We start from the raw sequence: 9,850 nt of genomic DNA on the forward strand, positions 1-9,850 counted from the left end.
GGGGGGACACTTGTCGGTTGTCGCTTGGTTTGGTTTCTACTGGGGTCACGTGACCAAAGTGATTGCGGTGTGATTGCATACCATACCTCGGCCATCTCCCCCCCCCCAAAAAGACAGTATTTTACCTGTATTTGTTCTCTTTCAAATACTTTCGATATGTTCGATGTAGCTACCCTGTTCTAGGAACGCTACCGCCGTCCACAAGATAATCAAATGCTTCTAGTACTTCAGAGATGAAGAAGAGAGATCTGGAAGGGTCTTTCCAGACAGAGAGCATCTGTTACCTGTGTCTTGCTGACCCTGCTGCCCCTTGACCATGACTGGCCGGAAACCTGTGTGTGTAAGCCAATCAGAGGGTCAGGGACCCTGGCTTAGAGAGAGAGTGTGTGTGTGTGTGTGTGTGTGTGTGTGTGTGTGTGTGTGTGTGTGTGTGTGTGATACTTGTAGGTTGTCTTGGTTTCACCATAGGAACTAAGGCATTGTATCTTTATTATTTAATTACACTTGTTTAATGGTCATAAGGTTCCTTGTGGGTTCCTCTCAAATCCCCCTACATGTTCTTCATGGGTTCCTCTACATGTTCTTCATGGGTTCCTCTACATGTTCTTCATGGGTTCCTCTACACGTTGGCTACAGAATAGAATGGTTCCTAACAGTAACCTGTTGATTCTCCCACTTGCCTCGCCGTCTTCTCCAATCTATTTCTGACTCTCTGTTATCCCTTTCTCCCTCCCTCTCTATTATCCCTCTCTCTCTCTCTCTCTCTCTCCCTCTTTTCCCATGCCGTGCAGTTTCTTGTCATCCCTTTCGTTCTAATAACTAATACACCCTTTAACCTCTCTCTAACCCTTTAGAGCTTGTTCACTCTCACAATCACTCTTACTGCTCCACTCTCTCTCACTCTTTACTCTCTCTTTCTCTCTCTCTACTCTCTCTCTCTCTCTCTCTCTCTCCTCTCCCACACTCTCTCTCTCTCTCTTTACTCTCTCTCTTTCTCTCTCTCTCTCTCTCTTTCTCTCTCTCTACTCTCTCTCTCTCTCTCTCCTCTCCCACACTCTCTCTCTCTCTCTTTACTCTCTCTCTTTCTCTCTCTCTCTTTCTCTCTCTCTCTCTCTACTCTACTCTCCCACACTCTCTCTCTACTCTCTCTCCCCCCTACGCTCTACTCTCTCTCTCTCTCCCCCCTACTCTCTACTCTCTCTCTCTCTCTCTCCTCTCCCACACTCTCTCTCTCTCTCTTTACTCTCTCTCTCTCTCTCTCTCTCTACTCTCTCTCTCTCTCTCCTCTCCCACACTCTCTCTCTCTCTCTTTACTCTCTCTCTTTCTCTCTCTCTTTCTCTCTCTCTCTCTCTACTCTACTCTCCCACACTCTCTCTCTACTCTCTCTCCCCCCTACTCTCTACTCTCTCTCTCTCCCCCCTACTCTCCCACACTCTCTCTCTCTCTCTTTACTCTCTCTCTCTTTCTCTCTCTCTCTTTCTCTCTCTCTCTCTCTACTCTACTCTCTCTCTACTCTCTCTCCCCCCTACGCTCTACTCTCTCTCTCTCCCCCCTACTCTCTACTCTCTCTCTCTCCCCCCTACTCTCCCACACTCTCTCTCTCTCTCTCTCCCCCCTACTCTCCCACACTCTCTCTCTCTCTCTCTCTCTCTCCCCCTCTACTCTCCCACACTCTCTCTCTACGCCCCCCCCCCCGACACTCTTCCCCTCCCTCTACCCCAGCTCTCTCCCCTCCTCCCCCACCCCTCTCTCTGAGGGTTTATAATTAGCCCTGCTGACGACCATCCAGACCTTTATTAACTCCGCCCACTACCCTCTGATGACGTCGTCGGTGAGAATGTCACCGGCTGCCGTGGCAACCCCGGCTGCTCCCTCTCTCTCTCTCTCTCCTCTCAGTCTGACGGCTCACTGGACACTTCACTTCACACAGCACGACTGCCGATGCTTAGTTACACTGTGTGTGTGTGTGTGTGTGTGTGTGTTGACAAAGCCACACACCTTACACACCCCTGCAGATTTAGGACAGTGTCAGGCTGCCCCTCCTGAGTGGCTCTGGTAGGAACAGGCCGTGTGTGTGTGTGTGTGTGTGTGTGTGTGTGTATTGTGTATTGTGTATTGTGTATTGTGTGTGTGTGTGTGTAAAATTGGGGGGACGTTCTGTACGCTGCTATTCACGCCAAGTGGCTCAGAAGGTCACAGTGGCAGCAGAAAACACACACACACACACACACACACACACACACACACACACTGGCAGTGGGAGGAATGGAATAGATGGTGGTCTATTTTGTGTGCTGTGTACCACATACCCTGTTGCGTTGCCAACACCAACGTCCGTCCCCCCTCCCCTCTGTGATGATGTCATAGCCCCCCCCTCCTCCTCTGTCTCCAGGGCGAAGACACAGTCACATCACGACCCTATTGATGATGTGTCAGGTGGCGGTAATGTCTTTAAACAAAGCACCTCGTCACGCTCCACAGAGCACGGTCCTGGCCTACGGAACTGAGGCTGGCGGAGGTTGAGAAAACCTGTAAACACATGGAACGGAATGAGGAACCGTATCAAACACAATTATTACCCCCCCCCAAAGAAAAAATCATTCTCCATCCAATCCATGCATTACAATGAGCCCGTCCTCCGGTTTCTACCTCCACCAGCCTCCCCTGGCCTCCACTCACAACGGCCTCTCATTCACTCATTCACACACACGTTCACACACCAATGGCGTCAAGCTACCGTGCAAGGCGCCGGCCGGCCCGTTCACTGGGAGCAATTTGGGGTTCAGTGTCTTGCCCGAAGGACACTTCGACATGTGGCTAGCCGGGGCTCGAACCGCCGATCTGCCAACCTTGCGATCGTTAGACTCTTTTATTATAAAAATATTCTTTTAAATACAATCATAGCTATACTCCGGCTCTACCTCCTGCGCCACAGCCGCCCCACAGCAGCAGCGCTTAGTTCACATAGAGTGCAGTGCGATCATCCTCCAGATGGACTCTATTGTCAGCGTCCTTGAGCCTCGGAAAAGCGCTATATAAATGTAATGAATTGTTATTATTATTATTATTATTATTATTATTATTATTATTATTATTATTATTATTATTATTGCTCTATGGTAGAGGGATAGCGGGAGGGGGGGGGCTAGTATTTAGCCAGACAGGTGTCCATGAATGGGAACACCTGGCTATACTCTCCATCATTCTACCTCCCTCTGCTCTCCATCATTCTACCTCTCCCTCTGCTCTCTCCATCATTCTACCTCTCCCTCTGCTCTCTCCATCATTCTACCTCTCCCTCCATTCTCTCCATCAGTCTACCTCTCCCTCTGTTCTTTCCATCATTCTACCTCCCTCTGCTCTCCATCATTCTACCCCTCCCTCCGCTCTCTCCTTCATTCTACCTCTCCCTCTGATCTCTCCTCATTCTACCTCTCCCATGTTCTCTCCATCATCATACCTCTCCCTCCGCTCTCTCCATCATTCTACCTCTCCCTCCGCTCTCTCCATCATTCTACCTCTCCCTCTGCTCTCTCCATCATTCTACCTCTCCCTCCGCTCTCTCCATCATTCTACCTCTCCCTCTGCTCTCTCCTTCATTCTACCTCTCCCTCTGCTCTCTCCATCATTCTACCTCTCCCTCCGCTCTCTCCATCATTCTACCTCTCCCTCCGCTCTCTCCTTCATTCTACCTCTCCCTCTGCTCTCCATCATTCTACCTCTCCCTCTGCTCTCTCCGTCATTCTACCTCTCCCTCTGCTCTCTCCATCATTCTACCTCTCCCTCTGCTCTCTCCTTCATTCTACCTCTCCCTCTGCTCTCTCCATCATTCTACCTCTCCCTCTGCTCTCTCCTTCATTCCACCTCTCCCTCTGCTCTCTCCATCATTCTACCTCTCCCTCTGCTCTCTCCGTCATTCTACCTCTCCCTCTGCTCTCTCCTTCATTCTACCTCTCCCTCTGCTCTCTCCATCATTCTACCTCTCCCTCTGCTCTCTCCGTCATTCTACCTCTCCCTCCGCTCTCTCCATCATTCTACCTCTCCCTCTGTTCTCTCCATCATTCTACCTCTCCCTCCGCTCTCTCCATCATTCTACCTCTCCCTCTGTTCTCTCCTTCATTCTACCTCTCCCTCTGCTCTCTCCATCATTCTACCTCTCCCTCTGCTCTCTCCATCATTCTACCTCTCCCTCTGTTCTCTCCTTCATTCTACCTCTCCCTCCGCTCTCTCCGTCATTCTACCTCTCCCTCTGCTCTCTCCATCATTCTACCTCTCCCTCTGCTCTCTCCATCATTCTACCCCTCCCTCTGTTCTCTCCATCATTCTACCTCTCCCTCTGCTCTCTCCATCATTCTACCTCTCCCTCTGCTCTCTCCATCATTCTACCTCTCCCTCTGCTCTCTCCATCATTCTACCTCTCCCTCTGCTCTCTCCATCATTCTACCTCTCTCTGCTCTCCATCATTCTACCTCTCCCTCTGCTCTCTCCTTCATTCTACCTCTCCCTCTGCTCTCTCCATCATTCTACCTCTCCCTCTGCTCTCTCCATCATTCTACCCCTCCCTCTGCTCTCTCCTTCATTCTACCTCTCCCTCCGCTCTCTCCTTCATTCTACCTCTCCCTCTGCTCTCTCCATCATTCTACCTCTCCCTCTGTTCTCTCCATCATTCTACCTCTCCCTCTGCTCTCTCCATCATTCTACCTCTCCCTCCGTTCTCTCCTTCATTCTACCTCTCCCTCTGTTCTCTCCATCATTCTACCCCTCCCTCCGTTCTCTCCATCATTCTACCCCTCCCTCCGCTCTCTCCGTCATTCTACCTCCCCCTCTGCTCTCTCCATCATTCTACCTCTCCCTCTGCTCTCTCCATCATTCTACCTCTCCCTATGTTCTCTCCATCATTCTACCTCTCCCTCTGCTCTCTCCATCATTCTACTTCTCCCTCTGCTCTCTCCATCATTCTACCTCTCCCTCTGCTCTCTCCATCATTCTACCTCTCCCTCTGCTCTCTCCATCATTCTACCTCTCCCTCTGCTCTCTCCGTCATTCTACCTCCCCCTCTGCTCTCTCCATCATTCTACCTCTCCCTCTGCTCTCTCCATCATTCTACCTCTCCCTCTGCTCTCTCCATCATTCTACCTCTCCCTCTGCTCTCTCCATCATTCTACCTCTCCCTCCGCTCTCTCCATCATTCTACCTCTCCCTCTGCTCTCTCCATCATTCTACCTCTCCCTCTGCTCTCTCCATCATTCTACCTCTCCCTATGTTCTCTCCATCATTCTACCTCTCCCTCTGCTCTCTCCATCATTCTACCTCTCCCTCTGCTCTCTCCATCATTCTACCTCTCCCTCCGTTCTCTCCGTCATTCTACCTCTCCCCCCGTTCTCTCCGTCATTCTACCTCTCCCTCTGCTCTCTCCATCATTCTACCTCTCCCTCTGCTCTCTCCATCATTCTACCTCTCCCTCCACTCTCTCCATCATTCTACCTCTCCCTCTGCTCTCCATCATTCTACCTCTCCCTCTGCTCTCTCCATCATTCTACCTCTCCCTCTGCTCTCCATCATTCTACCTCTCCCTCCGCTCTCTCCATCATTCTACCTCTCCCTCTGTTCTCTCCATCATTCTACCCCTCCCTCCGTTCTCTCCATCATTCTACCCCTCCCTCTGCTCTCTCCTTCATTCTACCTCTCCCTCTGCTCTCTCCTTCATTCTACCTCTCCCTCTGCTCTCTCCATCATTCTACCTCTCCCTCTGCTCTCTCCATCATTCTACCTCTCCCTCTGCTCTCTCCATCATTCTACCTCTCCCTCTGCTCTCTCCATCATTCTACCTCTCCCTCTGTTCTCTCCTTCATTCTACCTCTCCCTCTGCTCTCTCCGTCATTCTACCTCTCCCTCTGCTCTCTCCTTCATTCTACCTCTCCCTCTGCTCTCTCCATCATTCTACCTCTCCCTCTGCTCTCTCCATCATTCTACCTCTCCCTCCACTCTCTCCATCATTCTACCTCTCCCTCTGCTCTCTCCGTCATTCTACCTCTCCCTCTGCTCTCTCCTTCATTCTACCTCTCCCTCCACTCTCTCCATCATTCTACCTCTCCCTCCACTCTCTCCATCATTCTACCTCTCCCTCTGCTCTCTCCGTCATTCTACCTCTCCCTCCGCTCTCTCCATCATTCTACCTCTCCCTCTGCTCTCTCCATCATTCTACCTCTCCCTCTGCTCTCTCCATCATTCTACCTCTCCCTCTGCTTTCTCCATCATTCTACCTCTCCCTCCGCTCTCTCCATCATTCTACCTCTCCCTCTGCTCTCTCCATCATCATACCTCTCCCTCTGCTCTCTCCATCATTCTACCTCTCCCTCCGCTCTCTCCATCATTCTACCTCTCCCTCTGCTCTCTCCATCATTCTACCTCTCCCTCCGCTCTCTCCATCATCATACCTCTCCCTCTGCTCTCTCCATCATTCTACCTCTCCCTCCGCTCTCTCCATCATTCTACCTCTCCCTCTGCTCTCTCCATCATTCTACCTCTCCCTCTGCTCTCTCCATCATTCTACCTCTCCCTCTGCTCTCTCCTTCATTCTACCCCCCCCCTCCCCGCTCTGAGTGTGTGGGCTCATTCATTCTCAAAGACCTCACTGTTATTATATTAATGACTAGTCTTCTTGCATTAATTAATCATTCACATCAATACTATGTTTCTTGCTTGGAACGCCTCCAAAAACAACAACAACAACAACAACAACAACAACAACAATGAGCATAAACAGTAGCACTATTGTCTCTTGACCGATCTCAATGAGGAGTAGAAACATGTTGTTGGCTCCCAGGATGCTGTTATTACCTGAACATTTAATTTTTGTTTTCCTTTTTTAATCAAGTTAATAAATAAATAAACGTGGGAGTGTGTTATCTGCCGGAGCGGAGCAATCGGGCCTGAGCAGGGGATGAGTCATCCCTGCGTTCTATTTGAGGAAATTGAATCTGTGAATCCTCGCTTGCGTGTGTGTGTGTGTGTGTGTGTGTGTGTGTGTGTGTGTGTGTGTATACCTGTGTGTACAGTTGTGTGTGCGTGAGCATGCTTGAGTGTGTCGTGTGTTTGTATGTATGTGTGTGTACCTTTTGTGTGTGGGTGTTTGAGTGCACATGATGTTGCGCATGTTAATGTTAATCTGCACAATTGCGGTAAAAGTGGTCCTATGCAGTTCTGATGTGAGTCATCAGATGATGTGTCTGAAAAGAGTTGTCCACCTCTGTGTGTGTCTCTGTGTCTGTCTCTCTCTCTCTCTGTCTCTCTCTCTCTCTCTCTCTCTCTCTCTCTCTCTCTCTCTCTCTCTCTGTCTGTGTGTACTACTTGAAAAGATGGCAGTGATGTACATGCATACATCGTTAGCTTTCCACAATAAACAGACTCAAGGATCCAAGTTAAATGTCCTTCCTGTTTCCTGATGACGACGGTATGATGGTGTGAGTCATCAAATGAGGTCATTGAGTTGTTCGTGTGTGTGTGTGTGTGTGTGTGTGTCTTGAAAAGACTAGAACGACAAGGGCACAAGACAGCATATATCCGTATAGCTTTGTATAATGATCAGTCTAAGCAGACTAGTTAGCTAACGTTCTTGTTGATGATGACAGTATGATGATGATGATGATGATGATCAGAGGTTTGTCAGTCAGTTATGTCCGTGTTGACAAGAAGCATTATCAGGTTAGGTTATTGATCTGAAACTGACAGATTTATTCAGTGAAGTTAATGCGTTTGGCAATGATTTGAAATTCAATAGTCAATTCAATCTTTATAATTGTACTGTAGGCTAGCACAATGCATGTATACATGAAGAAGTCTGCCTGTCTGCCTGCCTGCCTCTGCCTGTCTGCCTGCTTGTCTGTCTGCTTGTCTGTCTGTCTGTCTGTCTGTCTGTCTGTCTGTCTGTCTGTCTGCGCTTCCTGTCCTGACCTCTCACCCACAGATAGAGTGTGAATGGGGAAAGTCTCCATGAGGATTCACACTGGAGACTGGCCCTGCTGCAGACAGACTAGCAGACATGTTAATAGACAGGCTAGCATGCCTGCTAATAGACAGGCTAGCAGACAGGCTAATAGACAGACTAGCAGACAGGCTAATAGACATGTTAATAGACAGACTAGCAGACATGCTAGCAGACATGTTAATAGACAGACTAGCAGGTGAGGGTAGGTAGGTGGTCTAGTTGGGTGGAGGGGGGGAGGGGGGGGGGGGTCTTTCAGGTCAGGGTAGGTAGGTTGTCTAGTTGGGTGGAGAGGGGGGGTCTTTCAGGTGAGGGTAGGTAGGTTGTCTAGTTGGGTGGAGGAGGGGGGGTCTTTCAGGTCAGGGTAGGTAGGTTGTCTAGTTGGGTGGAGGAGGGGGGGTCTTTCAGGTCAGGGTAGGTAGGTTGTCTAGTTGGGTGGAGGAGGGGGGGTCTTTCAGGTCAGGGTAGGTAGGTTGTCTAGTTGGGTGGAGGAGGGGGGGTCTTTCAGGTCAGGGTAGGTAGGTTGTCTAGTTGGGTGGAGGAGGGGGGGTCTTTCAGGTCAGGGTAGGTAGGTTGTCTAGTTGGGTGGAGGAGGGGGGGTCTTTCAGGTCAGGGTAGGTAGGTGGTCTAGTTGGGTGGAGGAGGGGGGGTCTTTCAGGTCAGGGTAGGTAGGTGGTCTAGTTGGGTGGAGGGGGGGGTCTTTCAGGTCAGGGTAGGTAGGTTGTCTAGTTGGGTGGAGGAGGGGGGGGGGTCTTTCAGGTCAGGGTAGGTAGGTTGTCTAGTTGGGTGGAGGGGGGGTCTTTCAGGTCAGGGTAGGTAGGTTGTCTAGTTGGGTGGAGGAGGGGGGGTCTTTCAGGTCAGGGTAGGTAGGTTGTCTAGTTGGGTGGAGGGGGGGGGGTCTTTCAGGTCAGGGTAGGTAGGTGGTCTAGTTGGGTGGAGGGGGGGGTCTTTCAGGTCAGGGTAGGTAGGTTGTCTAGTTGGGTGGAGGGGGGGGGGTCTTTCAGGTCAGGGTAGGTAGGTTGTCTAGTTGGGTGGAGGGGAGGGGGTCTTTCAGGTCAGGGTAGGTAGGTTGTCTAGTTGGGTGGAGGGGGGGGGGTCTTTCAGGTCAGGGTAGGTAGGTTGTCTAGTTGGGTGGAGGGGGGGCGGGGGGTCTTTCAGGTCAGGGTAGGTAGGTTGTCTAGTTGGGTGGAGGGGGGGGTCTTTCAGGTCAGGGTAGGTAGGTGGTCTAGTTGGGTGGAGGGGGGGCGGGGGGTCTTTCAGGTCAGGGTAGGTAGGTTGTCTAGTTGGGTGGAGGGGGGGTCTTTCAGGTCAGGGTAGGTAGGTTGTCTAGTTGGGTGGAGGGGGGGGGTCTTTCAGGTCAGGGTAGGTAGGTTGTCTAGTTGGGTGGAGGGGGGGTCTTTCAGGTCAGGGTAGGTAGGTTGTCTAGTTGGGTGCAGGAGGGGGGGTCTTTCAGGTCAGGGTAGGTAGGTTGTCTAGCTGAACTGGGTCAACCTTGGCTTAAGGCAAACACAGAGAGAGCCTCATTCAAACACACTCTGCCTCCGCTGCCAGAGTCCTTGACATTAACTACGCAGGTTCAACCCCTGCCAAGAAACAGACCCAGAAACAAGTTGAGGCCTCTTTCTCCCTCCTCCCCCCCCCCTTCCACCCTTAAGCTAAATATAAGCCCGACGTACGTCAGAAAGCTAGAAAGGTACATCCACCTATAAATAACAGTTGAGTAGGGAGTAATGCCAGCACGAGAGGAGGGAGGGGTCATCAGGTTTGGGGGGGAATCAGTGTGGTTTGAGGGGCAGCAGAGTGGTTTGGGGGGGCATCAGAGCAGCACATAGTACTTAGTCAATACAACTGAGACTTCTTTCACC

At 50.8% G+C, this 9,850-nt stretch overlaps 1 protein-coding gene across 1 annotated transcript in view; it reads left to right on the forward strand.

The window, feature by feature from the left end:
* Positions 1 to 9,850, forward strand: part of hdac5 (histone deacetylase 5) — a gene marked incomplete at both ends in the record, with an annotated part of 49,902 nt that overhangs the window by 425 nt on the left and 39,627 nt on the right. The window lies entirely within an intron of this gene.

Source organism: Nansenia antarctica, assembly GCF_963989245.1.
Source record: "Nansenia antarctica genome assembly, chromosome: 2".
NCBI lineage: Eukaryota > Metazoa > Chordata > Actinopteri > Argentiniformes > Microstomatidae > Nansenia > Nansenia antarctica.